General features: G+C 39.4%; 1 protein-coding gene across 5 annotated transcripts in view; it reads right to left on the reverse strand.

Moving 5' to 3' along the window:
• The window catches only part of ZNF148 (zinc finger protein 148), a 64,207-nt gene extending 58,206 nt beyond the window's left edge, over window positions 1-6,001 (reverse strand). For all 5 annotated transcript variants that reach the window (XR_008596523.1, XR_008596524.1, XM_054971475.1 and 2 more), the window contains exon 1: window positions 5,800-6,001. The gene's annotated coding sequence lies outside the window, so the exon portion shown is untranslated. The remainder of the gene's footprint in view (window positions 1-5,799) is intronic.
• Between the last annotated feature and the right edge of the window lie 19,234 nt (window positions 6,002-25,235).

Consider the following 25,235-nt stretch of genomic DNA (forward strand, 5'->3'; position numbering starts at 1 on the left):
ACTGGCACATGATGGCCATGGCCCAAGACCTGACAAGTAGCCATAGTGATGACAGAGAAGTGCTGAAGTTGGGAAGTTCACGGAATCCAAGTGCCCTGATTTACTTGTACAGTTTGTGTGTGTTCTTTCTTTTACCCCCAGACTTTCAGAATATAGGCTTGGGACCTACATTAGTAAATTTCCACAGATGGAAAGCTGCTCCTAGAGGACAAGAGATCCCACTGTCAGGATAAGAGGGGAGTTGGAGGAGGAGGAAATCAGCTAAAATCATCTTCCCTTCCATAGTATTTTTTCTACACAATCATTTCCTTGATTTTTCATAGACATATACTGTCCAGATTACCTGAAGGATGAGGCTAACAAAAACTGTTGTAAATATGATAAAGTCTCTGAAATGTGACCCTTTGTGGCTGTAAGGAAGGGGAAAGAGCAGGGGTACACTGTAAGCTCCTGTAAAGGAGGACAAATGTATGTGGGAGACTAGCCAAGAAGTCAGGACAAGGGCAAAGAGATCAGCAGAAAGGAAAGTCATTTACTGTGCAATCCTAAACGGATTATACCATTCTAAGCCCACTAACTTCAATGGACCTTAAATGGTATAACTTGGTTTAGGACTGTAACCAAAGGGGTAAAACAAGAAGACTTGTTATGAACAAAGTAAATATGTTACAGATTTTTCTAAACCTTTTATTCTGCAGCCTTCCATCTCAATTTTATCAGCATAGATTCATAGTTTGGTAAGGTTTTACAGTAATAAACACTGCATAATAAATAAGGGGGGGAGTAAATACAAATTTTAGGACCAAAGGAAAAAATTGTTAAAAAAGTTGTTTGAACTGGCCAACTAAATAATGTACTGCAATTCTACAACCTGAAAAATCTCTGAAATCAAAATGAAAACTGTTCTAAACTGAGAAATAATATCTTAATCCATTCTGAAGTCTTATATAATTTATTTGATAATAAAGTTAGAATCACAAATTGTTGCATGAATTTCTATTCTGCCTTGTTAAACTGTTCTGACAATCAAATTCCAATCTACAAATACAGAACATTTTTAGGGGATTTATTTTTTTGCAGAAAAAATCTTCAAAGCTCAACTACAGAAAATTCCCAGGCAATTCACAAGGTAGCAATGGCTCTTAAAAGTGCGACATTTTTTGAAAAGTGAGCTATTCCTGATCCTGAACAGTTTACTTGGAGAACCTCAATATATCTATTTAACTTTGCTAAAACAGAACTATACCTTATTAATTTTATGGTCAGTGAATTTTTGAGTTGTAATAGAGATATGAAGATTTAATTTTCTTAAATGACTGTTTTGTTTTCCTCTGAACTTGGTGTTTTCCTCTGCACTTGGTGTTAAATACCTATATAGTACTATCCTAAGAACACTTTCCTGGGAGTAGGTCCCATTGAATAAAATGGGACTCACTTCCAAGTAGACATGCTTAGGCTCATTCTTTTTTTTTGTTAGAAATTTATTTTGTAATATTATACTGTTCTTTTGTATTCTTGAAAATCTTTCATTAAAAAATTGTTTTAGAAATATAGTTGGGAAACATATCTTAGATAGACGCCCTTGCACTTACATTTGCTAAAAGAGAATAGCAAGGACTGATTAACATATAATCTTGAACTGGCTAGTAATTAGAGGGGAAGAGAGGGAAAAAAGATCTTGGAATTAACATAATTTTAGTTAATTTAAGCATTTTTTACCCTCTTAAAAGATATTTCTTCACACAGATCTTTTTCCAAATAATACACAATTACTTGTGTAATATCGTAGATCCTACTGGGAACTAGAATTTTATCTTGAGATTCCTGGTAACATCCATGATACAAAATATGTATCATTTTCTCTTAGGTCATGTACAGTAACTATATCATCAGTCTACTGTAACCTTTTCATTTTTCCTTACATCTGTTGAAACACATTGAGTTGGATCGCACCAACTTTTTGGCTCAAGCTCACCCAACTCCCCTCCTTATTACAGCTCCTGTCCCACACAGCTTTTGACCATACAGGCCTCATGATTACTCGCATAGCCTTTCAGCGTTCAGAAGACTCCTGCCTTCCTTTTTCACCAGCAGAAAAGCAAGTTGGATCAAACTCTTTGCTCTCATTTAATATGATGTGCTTATGATTATATGTGCAGATTCTCAGTAGAGCCCATGCCTTTTCCTTATCCAGAAGTACAATGAGTGCTGCTTAAATACTCTGAACATAACTTAAGTTGTAACGCTCGCTGACTTTAGTTGGATTTAAGAAAAAAACTGTTTATAAAGAAAACAGGAACAACCAGTGTTACTGTAACTATTTTTAAGAAAAAAGAAAAAGGAAATTGCTCTGTCATCTGAGAGAGATCTAGCTAGTCTCAAATGATAACAGTTAAAGGGTGCCTCTCTAAGGACAAATGATGTCACATCCAGTATCTACATATCTGTGGGAAAGGTTTCTGTTCTTCAGACCTTCCTCTAAAGCATCTCAGCTGGTGAAAGGATATTAAATCAGGCAGACAACTAAAAAATTTCAATATTTATTTTGAATACTGCATTCAGTTGTATCCACATTGTAAAATTATGAGAGCCCTTTTATTACTGCAGAATGTTTTTTTATCGTCATGCAATCTATTGCCACTCAGGCCAATGTAGTCACAGTGATAAGGAGACTATTTACATAAGCGCTTTCAGCACAACTCCAGCTTGTGAAACTCCACTGATTTCCCCCTCTATAAGCCTTCACTTTGCCTCTTTGCTATTCCAAAAGGTCCTCTGACTCCCAGGAACAGAATTTCAGAAGACTCAGTGGGCTACACCCATGGGAAATATCAGATCACTGCCCCGTTCTAAAAACCTACGTGTCCATAACTCTTTGGGGATGTGCAGTTGAAAACAGACCATTGTGCGTCAAACTGTAGTCCAAAATTGTATCTGTAAGAAAAGACTCAAGTCCAGCTTTCCCCAACACATTATTTTGAGGCCAAAATCTATCCAACCTCCAAAATCAAGTATGTCAAGAGTAAAAGCCAAAATATGTCAATATAGGAAGCTTCTTTAAGTAGGATTGTCAACTCTGCCAAATCTACATAGGTTACACAGTAAAAATAATGGGAGAGATCTATCTTATGCCCCTTCTAAAAACATGACTGAATGCCATAAAACACAAATCTCAACTTTTCATCTACTCTAGAACTGGGCCACAATCTTTTAGATAAGGCCAACACTAGAATTCCTCACAAAATTTACTGCAACAAGAAATATATCTTTCATTTGTGTAAATCTTGAAACTGGTATGTCTAATTTAAGGAATTTTAAAATCTAAATCTGAAAATTCATTTCTGAAAAAAATTGAGTTTTGTTTCTCATGGCCTACAAGTTACAAACACCCCAGAATATTGATATGAGAAGAGCAACAGGGTTTAAGTAATATTGATAGAGATAGGTAGAACACCATCACAGATCTGAGTTTATCACCTGTGAAGATTTGGAGGATGGCAATGAAAATCCTTACGTGAGATACTTTTTCCATCTGGGATTGCATTTTATGTCCAACTCACACATGTTTTTGAGATGAAATTTAACTAAGATGCAAACAGAGCCATTTTCTTCATGGGAACACTTCTAAAATTATTCCTGTGCATGCAAACATGACTTAAAATTTTTCATCCACAAGGTTTTTGTGAACAACTCGTATTGCTCCATTATTCTTGTATTATTCTAAAATCACTCCAAAGGAAAAACAGACTTCACTAGTAAAGACTCTAAATATTCAATTATCATATGCCTGAGTTAAAAAAAATTATAGTTTAGAGATTGATATATGAACAGGAATATTAGGTTGTGGTGATTCTTAAAGGGGCCAACTACAAACCTTTGGGAGCATTTATAAGTCTTGGGGCAAACAGAGGGGTTCAGAATTTTAGGATGCCTCTTTTCCACACTTGCAGTGGTTTCTGATAGCAAGTAAAGGAAACAAGATCCTAGATTTATCATCCAGGTTTTAAAGCAAACAGGAATCAAACCTCATATTCATGAATCTCACAAGTGTACATCAGGCACCAGGGTCATTGAATAGATGCCTGTGATCTATGTACTGTATGCTTATTTCATAAATAAAGCTTTAAAAATTATGTTGCCTTATTTGTAGTGCTGTCTTTATGTTTTACCTGTAGTTTGGGGTACAGTAACATATTAAAGATTAAAACCACTGATCTACAATAAAATTTCTCTCGGTTCACTCTTTAACTTAATTGCACTCACAGTTCTAACTCCCCTTTCATGCTAAGCTTGCCCTTGAACAGAAAGTATCCCATTGTGGCCTGCTTAGGCACATTGCCCTTGTAGCAAGGTAGTAAGTACTTGACTAGATAGCTATTTACAAAAGTTCTAAGAATGAATTTTACATAAGATAAAGAGTGATTGATTCCTAATTGCAAAATTCGAACACTGCAGAAATATGAGTTAGGGTAGATTTCCCCAACACAATCTATCCTTCCAAGCAGCAAAGCTGGAAAGTGAATAGCTGAAAATTGTGTGCATACTTCCCAGTTTCAGAGTTCAGTTGCTGATGAGGGATATATATGGGCTTATATCAGCAGTCGAGGGGAAAGTATGTTTTTAAATGCTAAGTGCCTGGAATGGATGCCTTTTCAGACCTATCATTTTATGCAGCCTGATCTTGTGCATGTTTGCTCAAAAGTAAATTCCACCAATATTATGAGACTTATTTCCAAAACAGTATGTAAAGTACAGCACCCACTCTACTGCTCTGTAACTGCTGGACAGGAAAAAGAAACAACACAGATATGCAGAACTTGAGATATTTTCAGAATTCTCACATTCAGATTCTGTGGGCCCATTTGTGATATTCTTATGAAAAAGATTTTGAAAGAGGAAAGTGGAAAATGCTGCAGTCGTCTTTCTGTTCACCAATACCAAAATTCCAGGTTCACAACAGTAAAGAATTGCCTATGGATATGACAGATTACGTGGTCAAGGATGCTTGTCAATCTATGAGTCTCTTTGTCTCTCATGTTTTTCAGCCTGTCTTGAGGAATTCTGGGAGCCCATAGCTAAATAGGAATTAGATAAAGTTGGGGTTGTCAAGCCCAGGGTCACGTAGTTCAAAGGGCTCGAGGTAGGGGTCACTCTTTAAGATATAGCCATTTCTGTCCCGTTGTCACATATTTGAAGGGTGGTGTCTTAGTCTATTGTCTCTTCTTCTACCCCAAGGTTATAATATTACAAACTGAAGGAGAGGGGATCACTCCAAGCCTAAGCTTTAGGAATGTGCATTTCTGCAGATCGGTGAACCCGACAAGTCTCTTTGTCTGCCAAGATCCCACTTTTAAGGACGGCCACCTTTGGTGAAAGGTGGGGTTGGAAACCTCCTAGATAATACTTGCCTGCCCCCCATTGCCCTTTCCTTTGTCTGTTTGTATCCGATTTCTCTCTTTCGCTTTTCGATCTGTGAGGAGGCGGCTGAAAACGACAGAAAACCCCAACGAGGCCTGCTTGCTTTTGCTGCGCTGCCGGATCCCCATTCGCCCTCGCTGGAACAGCGAAGGCCCCGGGAAAGCAGAAGGCAGAATCCAAATCCTTCCCAGCGTCCCAACAGACACATCACCCTCTTTGGCCCGCATTCATCCCAGCCACCCACCTCCCGGCCCCGAAGCGTCTCTCAGGCCACAGAGCTCGCTCTAGGAGGCCCGCACAGGCGGCGGCAGAAGCAGGAGGGCAAGCGAAGGAGCCCGGGCCCGCCTCCCGCTTGCTCTGCCTCCGCTGGCGCATTCTTACCGGCGGCCCAAAGCTGCGGCGAGAAGGGCGGCGGCGCGGTGGTGACGATGGCAAGGGGGAGAAAAAGAGTATCTGAGGGGGGCTCAGAGCCCCCAGGCCGCGGCTCCGGCTCCAGCCCCGGGCACCATGATGGCGGCGCTAGCAACAGCAGCAACGGCTCCTTCCTGCTACCAGCGGCAGGCCGGTCGGTCGGGGAAGCGCAGCCGCCTCAGCCTCCTCCTGGTGGTGACAGCGACGGGCCGAGCCAGAAAGCGCCAGCACCAATGCCGCCGCGGTGCAGCTTGGGAAACCGTCCGCAGAATCCGAACCCGTCACCAGACCGATCCAGTGTCTTCCTCTGTGGAGGAAAGCGGACAGAAGAGGCGTTAAGGGATAGTCGGGTGGGGGGACGAAGAGCGAAGGAGGTCCGTGAGGAGCTCACGAGAAAGCAGGCCCGTGTGAAGGGAAAACAAGGGAGGATTGGGGCAGGGCTTCGAGGAGAGACGCCAGCCTGGGTCTGGTTAGAGAGGGAGCGCCTCTGACCATGTCAAGAGCGCCTTTCCCCCTCTCACTGAAGGGGGACAACCGCCCCATATCAAAGACGGCGAGGTCAAAGGATGTGGTTTCTGGCCGGCTTGGGTTACATCATGCAGTGCCTCTCGTTGTGGAAGAGCAGGCGCCGTTGAAGGGGCTGCAAAGGGAGAGATGCCTACACAGTGCTCTGGAAGGGTGTCCAAGGCCTGGATTATTCAAGACTTCCACGCAGTTCACACGCGTTTTTATGGCCACTATCACACGCTTAGATTCCCACCTTTCCCCCAAGAATCCAGGATAATGTAATGATGAGAGTAGTTTAGAAGACCTGATTCAAATCCTCTTCTAACCATGAAGCTGGGTGACCTCAGGCCAGTTATTCTCTCAGCCTGAAATTACACACAGGGTTGTTGCAAAAACCATGTCCTTGAAGAAAAACAGATGGTAAAAATGTACTAAATAAATAAGAATAGGGTTAAATGCGTTCTTGGGAAGTATCCCTGACATCTTGTCCTGTTTTAGAGGCATCCTGGAAAAGAATGAAAATGCCCCAACAAACAGTTTAGGAACATATCCTCACCTTCACCTGTTTAAGTGTTGTCAAAGTTAAAATCTATTAAACTGATACAGTTTTTCATATGAACAGGGCCAGAGTTAGTAAACAGATTAATTTTATCCAACTTCTGAGAAGAGCAGAAACATAAGAACAATCCCTTGCTATTCAAACTGTAGTATTAGAATAAGATGAGAGTTCCAAAACCCTTTTTAAGTGGCACAACCTTATAAACACCGAATAATTTTTTTTTAAAAAATTGGCTTCAAGTCTATATAGATTTTGAGATCTTCCACAAGAGCTGACAGAAAGCCTTTTATGTTAATCTGGAACAAATCTTAATTATCTCACATATGCCTCTCATGATATTATAGGGTAGTTAGCATTACTAAGGAGGTCTACTCAGAAATTTTGTGAATTTTAGGTTGTATTGCTTTATTCATTGTCCAGTGGTACTGTTTCTTTAATTTTGCAATCCAGTTTTGTTTCATATTTTATTGAATATATTATACTGTTTTATTGTATGTAAGTATACTGTTTTAGTGTGTTATTCGCTACTTTTGTAATCCCTTTTTATAGAATGTTGATTGTATGTATTATACTGTTCTGATTACATTGCTTTTAATTGTATCATTTGCCTTGAATCTCAGTGAGAAAGGTAGACTTTAAATGAAGCCATCAATCAATCAGTCCTACTCAGGTGTAGTCAATGGGGATTATTCCTTGTACACTTAGGCTACCATTTTAAAGAAAATTTCCTATGAGTAATTGCCATTAAATAACATGGGACTTACTTCAGAGTAGACTCCCATTGTATCATACTAACTAAGCCATCTTGAGCATACTTTCTTACACTTCCAATATCTTTTGGGGGGGAGAAAATCACAAGGAATATACACTAAGATTGTGGAATTCCCTCCTACATGCTGTTTGTGTGGCACCATCCCTTCTAGTCTTCTGGAGGATGGTCAGGACAAGTCTGACTAGGTGGTCTTTTGGTTTGAGTTAATCCTCAATTTTATGAGGAACTGCGTTGTTGATTTATAATCCTGCTTGTTTTATTTTATTGGCTTGTTTTTGTTTTTATTGTATTGATTTTTAATGTTTTATTGACTTGTTTGATTCCGCTGATGAACTGTAAATTGATTCATACTATTGCAATCCACTTTGAGGTTCTTGTAACAAAAAATGGGGGGTGGGTTGTTTCAAAGAAATAAAGCCATGAAATAGGTCAGAATTCCCAATTTACATCCAAGAATCTCAAAATCCACAGTGCCATCGCATAACCATTCTTCTATTTCAAAGTATAGCCTAGTGGCAGGAGAAAAAGTGTGCCGTAGCAGGGTTGGAGACTGAAGGGAGGGAATGCAGTGACTTTGTGCCACAAGTGTGAGACAACAGACTTTGTGAGGTAGAGTGAAAAGGAAGGTTTCCTCTAAGGAGCAATATAAGAAATTACTGGCACTGTGTCATAGAGAAGAATGGCAGCTTTTATTTATTTAAAATATGTATATGCCTGCCTTTCTCCTGAGCATTCCAGGACCAAAGATGGGTAACAACAATGTAAAAACAGTTTTGTGAAACAAAAATTAAAAACAACCAATATAAACACATTAAAAGCTCTCCAGAACATCTCTGTTTGCAGCCTCAACAGAAAGCCTTTTGTATTTGAAACTTTATATTCTGGATTTTTCCTTCTCATCCTTTTCCTATCAATAGTTGCATGTAGCAACATCATTTTACACAATTCAGTATTATATATGCCTTTTTCTTCCTGAGTTTGCAGTTCTCTAACTTTGAGTGATCAGAAATTTTTGATAAACATGTAAGTGTGCCCATTATACTGAAAATAGGAGGGAAGGTAGCATGGTATAGCCTTATCTCAGAAGCTGTGCAGGGTCAGAACTTGGATGGGCAAGGAAGACTCTGGAGAGGAAGGCACCAGCAAGCCCCCTCTACTTCACACTTGCCTTGAAAGCCCCTTGCTGGTCTCTACATAAGTCGGTTGCCACTTCATGGCACAGATATATGTGCCATGGCACAGATATATGCTTGTAGGTAACCTCCCTTCCAGGCATAAAGAAGGAACACCATGAAAACACTGAATATATACCTATAAAACGTGTGTGCCTAGCAATTCCCACGATTGCAGTAACTCTTTTGGGAACCTGATACCATTTCATGGGCTTGGGTTTGCAATACTGCAATGTATGTATGAATGAGAGCTTAGATTTAAAAGAAAATGAAACTCAACATTTTTTACTTGGTTTCTTTTAAAAGATGATTATACTTTACAGTAAGTACAATATCAAACTTTCGTATGATACATGCCAACAAGCACACTATAAATAATGCATAAACTCATCGTTCAGTAAAAGAAGGCAAATATAAAATTATATATATATATATATATATATATATATATATATATATATATATATATATATATATATGTATGTCAGTCCTCACCTCACTAAACTGTTATATTACAAAGTGGCCAATCTCTTAAACTCAGTATAGAACATTATTTTACATGTTTCATAGACTTCGCAATAACTCATCAGAGAGACAGCCTCTAAATGCACTATAATAGCTGTTGCACTTCACAATATGTATTATGGTAATACCAATATTTAGCAAAGATTTTGAAACTGACCTTGATTTTCATATTCAGATATATTTATAAGTTGTAAGCTTATTCATAGTCCACACATGCCAAACTTTATTAAATCAGTGCCTCAATGGTGGTGTACATCGCTGCTTCCACTTCTGAGCTAAAGTCATCCTGGATGCTACAACCAATTGCTGTCACAGGATTCCCTGTTGTTTTCCTATTTTCGATGGGATTTCATCCAAAAGATAAATCCTCTGTGTTAAGTCAAAAAACATAACTCAGGCTGACCTCTATTTCTTTATGAACTATGTTCCAAAATTTTTATAACCACCATAAATGGAAGAAAGCTCACATCTCTTTACTACACTTCCAACATAACTCTGATTCATTTGAAATTTCAGCTAATCTCATCAGCGTCAAATGCCATTGATAAAACAGTTTCAATGTTCTCTGATCCCTGTATTAAATAATATTTTGGCATCACTTTGAATGTTCTTTTCTATTTTTCTAATTGGATAATCTACCCTAAGTCAGCTTCCCATCTATTTTTGTATTTCCATTGTTACCCAATTAGCTACCCAAGTTTGTTCTTTGGCCTCTAGAGGCATCCCTCCAAGCATATCCAAACTGCAGACTGATACCACAGGGGTTAATGTATGCTTGGGAATCTTTCTTCCTATATATACACCCTGGTTTCATAGGAGTCCAACTTAATAAGAGACCTTCCCATGTTACAATCTGATCTGATAGGAAATTAATCTGACCAACCACAAAGAAATCACTGAGGCAGTTCCTTTAATTATGGTAAAAAGGATTTATTAAGGTAAGATAAACATACAAAGAAAGGCAAAAATTGCAACAATCAGTGCCCAGACTACAGCGATTACAAAACAGCAACAAGAACAAGTCAGGCTCCTAACTTCTCAGATCTAAAACATGGCTTCATCAAAATTACATGCAAAACAAATATTAATGCAAAGACTAGAAAAGCTAATACAAAAAGACATAAGCAAAAAAAGGAATGTTGACTTGTACACATTCCGTAAGAAAGAAAAAGTTATTTCTGCTGTACACCAGTGACGCTGCTTAAAATTAGGCTTGGAATCATGAGTTCCTATCATGTTTAAGTGTGGGTGCAATAAAAAAACCATGTGACCTATCCTGAAGGAGTGGAGAGGATTCTTTTCCACAGTAAACCTCAAAAAAGATGTTTGAATAAGGCAGTTTTCATGTTGAGTGAATAAGGTTTGATTCCCCACTCCTCTTGAAGCCAGCCAGGTGATCCTAGGTCAGTCATAGCTTCTAGGAACTCTCTCAGCCCCACCCACTTCACAGGATATTTGTTGTGGGGATAATAATAGCACTCTGTAAACCACTCTGGGTGTGCATTAAGTTGTCTTGAAGGGCGGTATATAAATCAAATATTATTATAATTATTATTATAAAGTGACCGGCGGTGGATAAAGCCAACAACTACTCCTTTTGAGGTTACCATTATCCCCGGGAAAACTATTAACTATGCAAATAATATTAATCAAGGTGGACAATTGGTACATGTCACTGTGTCAACTAGGTATCCTGAGTTAATTTGGGCTAAGACTGGAAGTTGGGGAGTTTCCTTATGTAGCCCAAAAATGAGAATCTGTTTGATGGACCATAAAAATTGTGCAGACACAGAAGTCTGCATATTTGGGGTTGGGGGTTTGAAGTTTCCCTTACCTTAGGTGCTAGCAATAGTATATGGAGAGAATGCAGTATCTTAAATGAGCTCTTAGAAGGTTGAAATTGACATCTTGACAGCTTTGAAGTACAGAAAGAACTTAGAATAATACAGTATGCATTGATAAAAATCATTATGAACTGCAATGTTATCATGTTTGTGCTGACACCTTTCCATTTGGTGAATAGCCATATTGTGTATAGCCATAAGCCATCACCAATTACAAAAACCCCACTAGATAAAATACAGTTATATATACAGTACAGATTCACCAGTACACAGAGAGTTCCACTGAAACAGAGATTAATTAAAGCCAGAAATCAATAAATTGACTACAAGTTCAGGTAACATCCTCTCTTTGCTGTGTTAAACCTTATTTTCATAGCAGCAACAGTACAAAGTGAAGCTCTGTACATAACGTACGCATTGGTGTCAGAAAGCAGAAATATAATCTCAGCATCTGTATATGACGTTAAATCAGATAAAATTCCCACCAAAAACTAAGAGCCAAGCTACAAGTGACGCCTGACACAGGTTGGACACTTGTCAGCTTCCCTCAAGTTTTGATGGGAAATGTAGGCATCCTGGTTTTACAGCTTGGCTCTCCATTACAGCTGCAAGACCAGGATGCCTACATTTCCCATCAAAACTTGAGGGAAGCTGACAAGTGTCCATCCTGTGTCAGGCGTCACTTGTAGCTTGGCTCTTAGACCTAGAGTCAGAATATAAAGGGCAAAAGAGGATATAATGAGGTAAATCCTCTAACGTGAGATCCAAAAATACAGAATCTTTGTGCTATCATTTGAGAATAACGACCAGACAGTATTGCCGAGGGCATAGATTGAAATCGCAATAAAGTAAAGGACACTCTAAGATTATGGTTAGAGATGTTAACAAGATAAGGAGTTCAAGCATGATCAAATGTAATAAATCTGAATTGGTAGTGCTTTTGAGTTTAGGATTTGAGAATGAGCGATCAATGCATCAGAGTTAAAAATCCATTCCCTAAATTGAGGGCTGAGTACCCTATAAGATCAGGATAGAGTACCTTAAGAAAATCTCATTAAAATAAGTAGAGCACTGCAGATCATTGGCCATCAAAATATTAGAAGATTGTTGACTAAGAGAATCGTATCTAAGATTTTTATTTTTTAACCAATATTTTATAAGGGCCAAGTGCACCTGAGCTCTAAGGGAGGGAATACTGGATTCCACTCTCAACAAGGCAGCAGGAGACGCCCTGGAGAGAGCTAGAATACCTCGTTTCTAAACACATTTCTGGCAATTGAGCTATGGGAAAGGCTGGAGGGGGAAAAGGAAAGACTGTGGCTATTAAAAGTGCCAAGGTAGACTGCCCAACTGCTGAAAAAGACAATAAAGAGGCCCAAAATGTGGGAATAAACAGGCTAAAATGGCCACCATGACTAGAGCCCTCCTCAATGAAGAGTTAAAAAGGCTTGATAAGGAGATAGACTCAAAAATAAATTGTTTGCAGGACAGAATTGCCATTAGAATTGAAGCTCTATTCAAAGCCCAAATGAAAGAGCTGAAATAAACAGTGCACCAAGTTGCATAAACTGCTGACAAGGCCCTGGAATTAGGAATGAACTTGCAGCAGAATATACAAGCAATGCAGGCAGAAGAGGGCTGGGCCAGAACAAAAATCATGGACTTGGATGATAGAATGAGAGAAAACCAGTTAAAAATCTGTGGCTTTTCAGAATCTGATGAAGATGCAACTGACCGATCAACATTTCTTGCTAGGTGGCTAACAGAACAACTTAATCTTGAAGAAGGAGTTATGCCTTTAATAGAAAAAGCTTACAGAATTTGTTCACCTAACAACCCCAGGAGGAGGAATTCAGGCAGAGATATAATTGTTAAATTCCTGAACTACAGAACAAAAACAAAAATACTACAAGAAGCAAGGAAAAAAGGACATTTTGCCTTTAAAGATTAAAAAATACAAATATATCAAGATCTTTCAAGAGAAACACTGGAGGCTAGAGGAGAACTCAAGACGATTGCTTCACAGCTACAAGAGGCGAACATCAGGTATCAATGGGCTTCCTCCACCAGACAGATCGTAAGAATCCAAGGAAAGGTTTATCAAGTGACTGACATCACAAGTGGACAACAACTTCTTCCAAGATTTGAACATTGACCCACACCATAAGCAGCAAGAGCTTCCTCGCAGAGAAAGAAACATGAAACAAACAACTCTTAGAAGATGGAGTAGAATCCCTATGAAGCAAAACACTTAGAACATTATAAGCCGACATGGAGTTCTTCCCTTTCAAAGTTGAAGCATTTTACAAGCTACAAGAAACTAACGGGGGGGGGGGGGGAGTTGAAGGAACATCCCACTCTCTTAGCCCCTTATAAGTGTATTTCCCCAGACATAGGGTTTATTTAACCCTATGTTGCCTTTGGTTGGTAACTCGGGTGGATTCTGTTTTGTTATGTAAATAATGCAACTTTACTCTACTCTCTCTCTCTCCTACTTCACTTTACCTTTTTACCTTTTTCTTATTTTCTTTTGGGGTAGCATTAAGAGGGGGGAAGGGGGTGGGGGGATAAGCTTGGGGCTGGGGGCAAGTTGTGGGGGGGAATGGGAGGGAGTTATGGGTTCTAATTGTTTGTATGTTGATCACAACATTTGTTCAGTTTGGTTGCAGAACAGCTGGTAACGAGACATCAAATCCTTATGAGTCAGACAGCTCAGTACCACAGACCAATGGATAAGGCAAAGCAGTATCTTGCTGACTCATGGTTCTACAGGGTACCAAGCTTAGTTCAACAGGTAGAAAGGCATTCAGATAGATCATTATTAGAACCTACTGATGGCACTTAAACTATTATCCTATAATTGTAGAGAGTTGAATGACAGAATCAAAAACAAAAGAGTGATGACACCAATATTAAAACATCATCCAGATATTGTTTTTTTACAGGAGACACATTTGAAATCAAAATCAATGTCAGTCAAAACAAGCTGGTGGCCACATCAGTTGCAAGCCCTGGGAACATCTAAATCTAGGGGAGTAGCCATATTAATTTCTAGAAATATTAGGTTCACATGCAAAGCAATTGAGCAAGACCCACAGGGACGGTATATATTTGGAAAAGGCAACTTAGATTCAGACAAAATCACCTTAGTGTCACTATATGCCCCAAACCAAAATCAAACTCAATTCTTAATTGATACCTTAAATAAACTACAAAACTTTCAAGAGGGTGGAATTATTATAGGAGGGGACCTTAACATGGTAGTTGATCTTGAACTTGACCACTCATCCCTAAAACAAAATGAGAGATCTTGATTTTAAAAAATGAAAAAGCCAACAACAAAGGGAATTGGCAAGCATTTTGGTGCAATTTAATTTGATAGGGATCTGGAGATACCAACACCCTGGAGAAAGGGATTATTCCTATTTTTCCTCCAGACACAACACCTTCACCAGGATAGACTATATATTAGTATCAAAAAGCTTACTGGAGAAAACACTCTCTACTAAAATAGGACCCCGTATTTGGTCCGACCATTCTTGGATAGAGAGCAAATTAAATCTTAATGAAATAATAGAGGCAAAGCATAGTTGGACTTTAAACAATAATCTTTTACTAGATAAAGAGATATATGAATCAGTCAAAATAAATTTACAAAATTATTTTAAACTTAATGAAAACTGTGGTGTTGCCCCAGATTTTGTTTGGGACACCATGAAGGCAGTCATTAGAGGCTCTTTCATCTCCCTTGGCTCTCCCTATAGAATTCTGTTGAATTTTTTCCATAAAGTCATGTGAATCAAACTCCTCATCAGAATCATCTTTCTTACAGTCTTTCTCCTTTTTCTTTCTTGTAGTCATTTTATGAAGCCTATGTAATCTTCTCTCTATGAACATTTCATGCAGGCTTCGCATTCAAACCGAAAACACTTTGCTGTGGGACTAATGGTCTTGTCTCAGTTGGTCTCTGAAGATACCTAAAATAAAAATAATCTACAAAGAGTAGAATATTAGGTGCAGAAGAAATAAAAATTAATATAACACAAGAGCAAGTAAAAAATAATAACATAAATATAATAGAAAGAAGATAAAGAAAGAGTAAAAGTTAGCTTAGTAGAAATTGATATTAACCTGTTAATATAGTTAGTCTAACTATCTTATATATGTTGATATATAAGATTAATTAAACTGTCAGTAATCAAATTAGTAAGTAATTAATGAGTTATATACACTCTCTGTTCCAAATATTACATTTGTTCCTTTTGTTATTTATCCACTAGATGGCAGTAAAGACTGTGCAATGAACTTCTTCAAATAGTGGCACATTCCAAAAAGTGATTTTCCCAGCTGATTTCTTTCAGTTTCTCAAAAAAAGAAAAATAAGGAATAAGGGGAGGAGAGGAGAAATGAAAAAAGAAAGGGGAGAAGAGAAGCAAAAATAGGTGGAAGAGTGCACAAAACCTGACAGAAATGTCCTTAGAAAATTTAAAAAAACACAGCTGAGTTCAATATTTTGAATTGCTGCCCAGCTGAGTGCTGTCAATTCAGAAATCCAAAATGGAGTAATTTGCAGCAGAGAAGAAGCCAGATGATGCAGTTATACTGTGTTATCCCTTATAGGTCTGCTTTCAGTTTGTACAAACCTTCAAATTAAGTATAAGATTTCATATATCATATCTTTAAATCCTCTCTCCCAGTGAATTCCTCCAACACTCCCACCCGTCGATAAGAGTTACAGGCAAGGAAAAGAAAAGAGGGGGGGCTGTAGCTATTTCAAGTTTCTCTTCTGCTTTCTTGGTATCTCAGTATCTCTGTAGCACAAACAGTTGCTTCTCAGAAAGACTAATCATCCCATAAAGAGGGGGAAGGTGGAGAAGGGATCGAAAAGTAAACAGTTTGGGAGCTGAGCTTGTGGCTATTCCAAGTCTTTCCAACTTACTCAGCACAGCTGTTAACAAGTCGTAAAGGGATTACACCCACTCCTCCATCTCCTTCGACCACCATCCGTTAGCTCTTCTCTGAATAGGTTAGGAAGATAAATCCTCCCCCAGCACCTCTGGAAAGCTGAAAATCAAGGATCTATTAAAACTCCATCATTCAGCTCGGCGTCTTCCTGTAAGATCCCAACTGAGTTTTACGTGTTGTTGCTTCTGGACTGGAGGGCGTCAGTGGTTCTGCCTCAGCTGCTGGATGTTGGACCTGATGACCCTGTAGCTTGTCAGACTGCTTGCTGGTTCCTGGTCCAGGGCTGCCTACCCAGGGATCCTCTTCTCCTGAGGAGCCCTTAATGCTGCTGTTCTCTGACTGGAGCCATGAAACTTGGCTTCAAACCACCTCCAAAATAATTTTATCAAACATAGACTGAATATTTTGCAGAAACGGTAATGAAATGGTAATGCCAGGAATAAAAATACAAATTTGGGCAATCCTACCCAGCCAAGATAATCTATATGTAAGCAATCTCTTCAAAATAATCTTTGTCCTGTGAATTAAGGGGTTCAAATTTTTGACCAACTGATTACCTATATCCTATGAAAAAATAACATCCAATTATCTTATATTTATTTTCCACAAATAGCCCATAAATGCCACAATCGATTATTTATGTATAGCACATTAACACCCATTAATACTGATTTCTCCAGATGTAGTCTATAACCAGAAATTGAATCAAAGACTAAATAATCTACACAGAGAAGTAATTTTTTTGCCTCACTTGCAACCAGAAAACTGGAAATTAATACTTATTGTCTTATTTTAATCACCAACAGTTCTATACAAAAATCAAACAACAACGGAGATTAGGGACAACCCTGCTGCATTCCCTGAAACAATTGAAATTATGATGCAAGGTGTCCTAAAAAGCAAACCTGTACTCTTGGACCTGCATATAACAAATCAATCAATATGCCCATACTAGGACCAAACCCATCAGCTTTCAATATTTCTCGCATAAATCCTCAATTCAGTTGATCGAAAGCTTTCTCAGCATCCACAAAGTAGAAGACTCCAGCGACCTGTTGTAAATATACAAAGTTAACTAGATTGATCAGACTTTAAGTAATATTTGTCATTTGACAGTCCATCAAAAACCTGTTTGATCTAAATCAATATAATTATTCAAAATATTGTTCAAATTATTAGCTTATATTGAAGCTAATATTTTATAATCCATATTAAGCACAGAAATCAGCCTATATACAGACAACTTAGAAGCATTCTTGGTTTTGAAATTAATGTTATATAGGCATAACTTATTTTTCCTGCTGTGAATGTATAAAAATACAATTTCAGTAAATACAGAGAGAGTTCTTCTACAATTTCTTTACAAAACCATCAAGTCCTGATGATGTCCAAGTTTTCAAATTTAGAATTGCTATTTTAATGTATTCTATTTGGATTGGCCTTTCCAAAACTGGCAATGTTCACATGAGCTTCAAAGTAAAAAAATATTTTTCTCAACTTCCTCTACAATATACAAATTAGAGAATTACCTCCCAAATATTTCTATAATTAATTCTAGTGAGTCTAATCTATCTCCAGAATTTGTAACTTTATTATTTTATTTTCCATATGATTGGTCAACTGATTTCCAGGCTTGCTCCCATATTCAAATAGTTTCTAAAACATTTTAGAAGCTAGATGAGCATCTATCAATTTATTTCACAGTGCTTCTAATTCTATTATGTCCTGCTCAGATAGTTGGCTTTTATCTATTTTTTCACATTTGAATAATCTTTTTTTAATTATTTTTTTAAAAAAAATTAATTTTTTTTTAAAAAAAAGAATAATCTTATCCATGGCATCTGTCTGTGCTTATTGACTTGAGACAATAAGCTTATTGTGAAATCAAAGGGCCTCTCATATAAGCTTTAAAGGGTTCCCAAACCATAAAAATATCACCAGTATCATTTATTCCAAAGAACTGAACTATTTCATTTTTAAACCTTGCTACTACCAAATGTGTTTGAAGTAATGAGGTGTTCATCATCCATCTCTTTAACCTTAGTTATTTTAGTCTTTACATTAACTATAAGTAGAGCATGGTCAGCAAAAATTATAGCTCTTGTTCTCATATCACTTAATCTGTGCAATAATTTAAGTGAAAAAATCTATATGGGAATAGGATTTCCCAAAATGTGAATAAAATGTGGACAAAAATATCTAAAGACATCCATTACATCATACTCTTGCAGCCATTCCTTAGCATTTTCAAAAATAGATTATTCCCAGACTATCCAAATTCACATAAAATATACTGTTAAAATCCCCAGCAATGAAAATTTCACCCTCTAACCTTCTACCATGTCTGTCATTTGCTTTGAAATGCTTTTTGACTCAAATTGGTGGCACATAGTGAACCAAAAATCATTTTAATACAATTCAGTCTACCCTTCAGAAACAAATATATCCCTTCTTAAGTCCTTAGTTGTTGACTCAACACACATCTCTACTTTAGTACTAAATGTAATCAAAACTCCTGTTGCTTTTGTTGGTGCTGAGGCATGCAAAATCTGACCTCTAAATATTGTAGACCTCATTGTTCAGAGTTCACATGAGTTTCTTGCATAAAGGTATCTACATTCTCCTTCTTAATCGTGACCCTAGTTCTTGTCTTTTGGTAAAGCTATTTAAACCAGTCACATTTACAGATAAAAATTCAGCCAAAATCTTATTATATCTTATTTATATGAAAGACTGTATTTATCCTAACCTCTCCTTTAAAATTTGGCCAAAGCCAACCAATAAATAAATCTTTAAGATTTTTTTCCTTCTATGCCATCTTTTAATCCACGCATCCTAAGATTAGCATTCTTGGTGCTCTAAATCCTTTTCCAGCATCCTGAATGCCTCCTCAATATTATTCACCCTTTCCACTGTTTCTTTACATTGCTCTTTTATTGCATCCTCCCTGTCAGTATCTGCCTGTAATGTATTTTCCATTTTATGCAGTTCTTCTATACCCTGACCTGACATTTTATTTCTATATTTTTCTCCACTTTCTCTATTTTTTGTAAAAGTTTTAAAAATCCTTCAAAGTTTTGTTAAATTTAATAAATTACACTTGCATTATTTTCATAAAGTCTTGTTCTTGTTCATTGTTATCATCTCCTTTTTTTGTATATTTCCTATTCATATTAAAATAACCAAATTGTGAAGTTTGCATCAAGGCACAGACAAATAGTGATGTCATTCTGGATTGTGCAGGGAAAATAAAAACTGCAGTTTATTCAGGTGCCTGCATTTACACAATGGATGAATTTGAATTAGATGGAAAGCTTGCAAGCTTGATCTCACCTGTACTCTAAACACAAGGGGAGGAGAATGTGCATGAGCATGACAAGGGAGGTTCATGCCTGTCATGCTATCGTGATGGGTCTCTTTTGGAGAAACTGAGAAAGACCTTTTAATCAGATGACAACAACAACATTCGATTTATATACCACCTTTCAGTACAATTTAACACCCATTCAGAGCAATTTACAAAGTATGTTAATAATATCTTCACAACAATCACCCTGTGAGGTGGGTGGGGCTGAGAGAGCCCTGAGAGAGCTGTGACTGACCCAAGGTCACTTAGCCAGCTTCAAGCAGAGGAGTGGGGAATCAAACCTGGTTCTCCAGATTAGAGTCCTGCCGCTCTTAACCACTACACCAAACTGGCTCTCATCTAAAAATGAAGACATGGGGTTGGAGACATGGAGCCTATTTCAAACAAGTACCTTCCATGTGATAATTGGATGTGGTAATGTCATTCAAAAGCAATATTCTTTATTTTACCATGTTTCTGCTATTCCATTCTTATGTTTGCAAATCATTAACTCTCAGCCTCAGCCCACCACCCCTTGGCAATACAGGAATAATACTGACGTTAATTACTGGGCTTTAATTACTAGGTATTCATTGTTGGTTGGTAGGTCAACTGTACCAAGAAGTGGTATTTGGCCTCCCCTGTTATGGGGCTGCACTCCCACTTAAAGAGCAGGTTTGCAGCTAGATGGATTTGTTAGATGCAGACCTAACTTTGAAAGCCCAGGTAGCATTTCTGGCACAAATTGCCTTTCTCAAGCTTATACCAGTTGTCATAAACCAAGATAGCTTTGCCACATATTCATGTTGTCATTAGACTACTGCCTTAAAAACTGCCCTGAATCTTCAAACACTACCAAATTATGAACTAGTATGCACTGATTTGTGCATATTTTATCAGTACTAAAAGATCTGCACTGATCAATGGTGTAACTGACCCCAATTCAAAGTGCTGATTTTGACTAAAACACTAAACTTCCTTACCATATTTATAGTCTTCCTTTTTCACTGAGACTTGAAGTAGATTACACAATGTAAATCAATATAATCAATACAAAGAATTATCTAATAAGCAATAGACTAGGACTAGAATTACAGAAATCTGAATAAGCTTACTCTATGATACTATACCATGATACAGAATGCTGATATAATGAAGAAAAATGGTATTACATCTCTAGAAAACAATGCAGCATACTGATATGTCCTATGTTCAGTCTGTAGTTTTTTTCCCTTTATATAAAATGCCTTCCAGAACCATTCTGTTATGGTATAGGGTACTTGAACTGCCTTCTTGCATATGACTAACCTAAGTTTTGAGATCACCACCAAAAGCCCTTTTCCAGTTTTCTCTGTCTTCATCGGTCACACATGTAGTGAGTGACTGGAAGGAGTGCCTTTGCAGTAGCGCACCCCATTTGTGTAATAACTGAACAGATTTCTGACATTTTTATTAAAACACTAGATCATATTTTTTCATTACCCAAAAAATGATGGTTATTTTTGCTTGTTTTATTTAGTTTTATTAGATTTTTTCTGCAACTACTTTTATGTTTGACTGAATCTGCTTGCTCTTTTATTTCTTGTTTTAGCTTGATTTTGTTGCACACAAGTTTGGTTTTGTTTAACATATATATTTTAACTAAGCAAATAATGTGCTTAATGTACTTTTAATATTGAAAGCACCATGTAAGGGTTAATTACCTTTTACAGAAATATTTATAGACAGTAGGGGGCAATATTCACCAACTTGTGTAAATGATGGATTCACTTGTAATATATCCTTTAAATGACCAACATTGGATAGAATGCATTGCCTGCTTTTTGCACCTCAACAATCAGTGATATCTATTCAAGGAATGATAGCAAGAACACAAAATTAGCTGGGGTGATGGGCAAACACCAAAGTCCCACAGGGACACTGAACAGTCTCAACTGAAAATGTTCAATGTGTCTTTTAAAATTGGAGTAAGTGGCAATAGTAGGAAAGCCATATGAGCGTGCATATGGACACATCCAAACAGGTTTTTAAATGGCTGAATCCCTGCTCCCAACTAGCAAGTAGAATATGAGCAAAACCAGCAGGTGTTGAAGCATATCTGTTGAATGCCAGAGCTAAGGAAGGTCTCTGAAGTATAGGGGGTGCTCACACCAACAAAATGAGTCAATACTTAAAGAGATGCTGAAGCTCTGTGTATCAAACCTGAATTGTTATGCCTGACTTGTTTCAAGTATAATCTAACACATCATCAAAGGAAAAGAAGAAAACTGCTCATGCTTGAGAAATGAAATTACCATTGGCTCTGATTAAAATCTACATTAAACTCAAAACGGGCCAACCATAATCACCTCTGTAGTTTTCAGTAACTAGAATTTTTTACCTTTTGAAATTTGCCACATTTTTTTCATTTTGGAAATTGGTACTATTCTTTTTCCTGCTTTTTATGATTCTCTTGCAAAATAATAATGGACTGCCTTCTCTACTTGTAATCTACCCATCTCTTTACGTCAGCTCAGTATCTTATTGCTGTAAAATGTTCAGAGGATGGATAGACAGGGCTTTCTCAGTGGCAACACCAAGATTTTGGAAATTATCCATGGAAGGTACATCTGGCACCAACCCAAAGTTTTAGAATACTTGTACCTCCTTTTTAAAATTGGACATTCAGGTTGAGCTGGTAACACTAAGCATTCTACTTTTTATATTGTACTGGATCCTGGTTGGTTACTTGGATGTTATTGGTTCTTGCATTGATGGTTTGTAGCTTATGGTTTGTATTTTCTAGTTTTGTTTTGTTTTAAATTGTCTCACTTGTAAGCTGCCTTTTCTGAAAGGCAAAATGTAGTTTTATAAACAAATAGTATTCTTCTGCAGCAAGTAGCAAAGTTTATATCCATACAAAATAGTCTCAAAGACTATGCATACAGTAATGCATACAGTGGCTTAGTTCAGACATAATACCAATCCGTTGCTGAGAGAGCCGAAGCTCTCTCAGACAGGACCTGGACCCGTTTGTTCCGGAGCACATCTGTGAAGGAAGCAAGGGAGTAGCGGATTGCACGTAGCTCTAAGACATTGATGTGTAAGGAAGCCTCAGAGGGCGACCAAACATCTTGCATAGCCAAGGAACCACAGCGGCCACCCCAGCCGAGGTTGGAAGCATCAGTGGAGACAGTAATGTCAGCCACAAAAGTGCCAAAGGGAGAACCCCAGGATAGATTCTCAGGGAGGGACCACCAAACCAGAAAGCGCAGGACACCCCTTGGGATGGAGAACTTCCGATGAGAGGACATCAGAAGTGGGTTAAAACGTCGAAGGAACCAGGTCTGCAGAGGCCGCATATGGAGGCGTGCCAAAAACACTACAGCCGTGGTGGAGGCCATGAGGCCAAGGAGTGTCTGAATGAGTAAAGCCGTCTGGTAACGGTGAGACAGGAAATAACGCACCATAGAAACTAGGCGGCTTAAACGGTCTGAGGGTAGGAACGCCCTCCCTAAAGAGGAGTCAAGAACCACCCCAATAAATCGGATGGTTTGTGCAGGCAAAAATATGGACTTATCAAAATTAATGAGAAGGCCCAATCTATTGAGTAGAGAGGTGACAAGGGAAAGCTGGTCCCTAAGTGCAGAGGCAGAAGGCCCAACCAGGAGCCAATAATCTAAATAGGGGTAGATGACACACCCCTCAGAGCATAAAAACCCCACTACCACTGCCATACACTTGGTAAATACACAGGGGGCGGAGGCCAACCCAAAAGGCAAAACTGTGTATTCATAGGCCACTGACCCACAGGAAAACCTGAGGTATTTTCTGTGTTCCTCATATATAGAGATGTGAAAATAGGCATCCTTTAAGTCAATAATGGCCATCCAGACTCCAATTTCCAAGAGCTCTATAACCTTGGACAAGGTTAGCATCCTGAATTTTTGGGCCAAGAGATAGGAGTTGAGGCCCCTTAGGTCCAGGATGGGACGAGAACCACCATCCTTCTTATCCACTAGGAAATACCTAGAGTAGAACCCAGAGGGAGAGGTGGAAAGATCAACCACACACACAGCACCCTTTAGAAGCAACTCCTGAACATTATTATTCAACAGAGAACCAGAAACTGGGGCATAACGAGGAGGCAAAGAGAGTGGGGGGGGGGGTGCAGGTGAACAACAATTTGTAGCCATGCTCTACAATAGACAACACCCAGGAGTCATTAGTGATGGTTCGCCAAACGGGGAGGAACGGTTGGAGCCTCTCCCCAAACAAGGGCGTCCGGTCAACATCCTGGGAACCAGGCAAGGCAGCGTCCAGGCCTAGTCAGAAGAGCTGTTTCAGACCCGACGCAGGGCCCTTCGGGGAGTGTTGAGGTCCCTGTTTCCCTCGGTTCCGAGAAGACCTTTTAGCAGCACTCTTCTGCGAACCCGAGAAGGAGCGACGGCTGTAGTAAGTGGAAGAATAGCGGCCTTGGCGCTGATGGTAGGGCTGGGAAGATTGATAGGACGCTTGGAAGGGCTGGAACCGAGGAGGACGATACCTCGAAGCTGGCTGGTCAGCAATCACACCGAGGGACTTGGCCGTCTGGTGATTCTTTTTCATGAAGGACAGGGCCTCATCCGTCTTCTCCGAAAATAAGAGGTTTCCCTCGAAGGGGAAATCTTTAATCTTCGCCCGCTTGTCCAGAGGTAGAGCCGTGGAACGGAGCCAAGCATGCCTTTGGAGGACCACCGAGGAAGCCATGGAGCGAGCCGAACAGTCAGCCACATCCTTTCCGGCTGTCATTTGTTCTTTCGCGAGCTTAACGGCCTCAGCTTGCAGAGCCTTGACTAAGGATCGACGGCCAGCAGGTAGGTCAGCAATATAGGATGATAGTTGGTTCCAAAGGAAGAGGTTGTAGGATCCCATTATCGCTTGAAAGTTGGCAATACGGAAGGCGAGGGATGCTGAGGAGTAGACCTTGCGTCCGAGAGCATCCAGTTCCCAGCCCTCTCGATCCACTGGAGCGGATTGGGAGTTCCGACGGAACCGGGCGTTGACCTCTTCGGCGACCAGGGATGAAGGCTTCGGGTGGGCAAAAAGAAAAGGGCAGTCCTCCTGCTTCAGCCGATACCATTTTTCCAGGTTCCGGGTGGTCGCCGGAACCGAGGACAGTGCCTGCCACAAAGCGTGCGTGGCATCGAGGAGGTCCTCCACCGGAGGGAAAGCAACAGAGCCCGAAGACCCAGAGGACAACGCCTGGAGGACCTTGCTCTTGTGCTTTGTGGCAGAAGTGGTGACATCCAACTCTAAAGCCTCCGCCATTCGGATCAGCTGCTCAGGAAGCATGCGGTGATCTTCATTGGGAGAGGACGCTCTGGACTCACCAATGGTGTCATCCGGGGACGGACCCCACGCAAGGTCGGAGGAGGTTTCCGACGGGGAAGCCAGGCCTTCCTCATCCTCGGAACCGGAGAACTCCGGCACCAGTGCAGAGGTAGATGGTATCGGTTCCGTGCGCGAGACCGATGGTAACGTCGGGGGGGGGGGGACCGCTTGCCCCGGATGCCTCACGGACGTCTCCGGCGCAGCAGCAGAGAAGGCAGATACCGGTGGAACCAGGCCAGCACGTTGGACAAGCGCTGCCGAAGACTGGAGCCAGGACACGAAGGATGACCAGGTCGCGACATTACCTATGCCCGGGAAATTCTGCACCGGAGGCAGCCATGGAGTCGGAACCGAACAAGGATCC

The sequence above is a fragment of the Eublepharis macularius genome, chromosome 2 (assembly GCF_028583425.1).
Source record: "Eublepharis macularius isolate TG4126 chromosome 2, MPM_Emac_v1.0, whole genome shotgun sequence".
Lineage (NCBI taxonomy): Eukaryota > Metazoa > Chordata > Lepidosauria > Squamata > Eublepharidae > Eublepharis > Eublepharis macularius.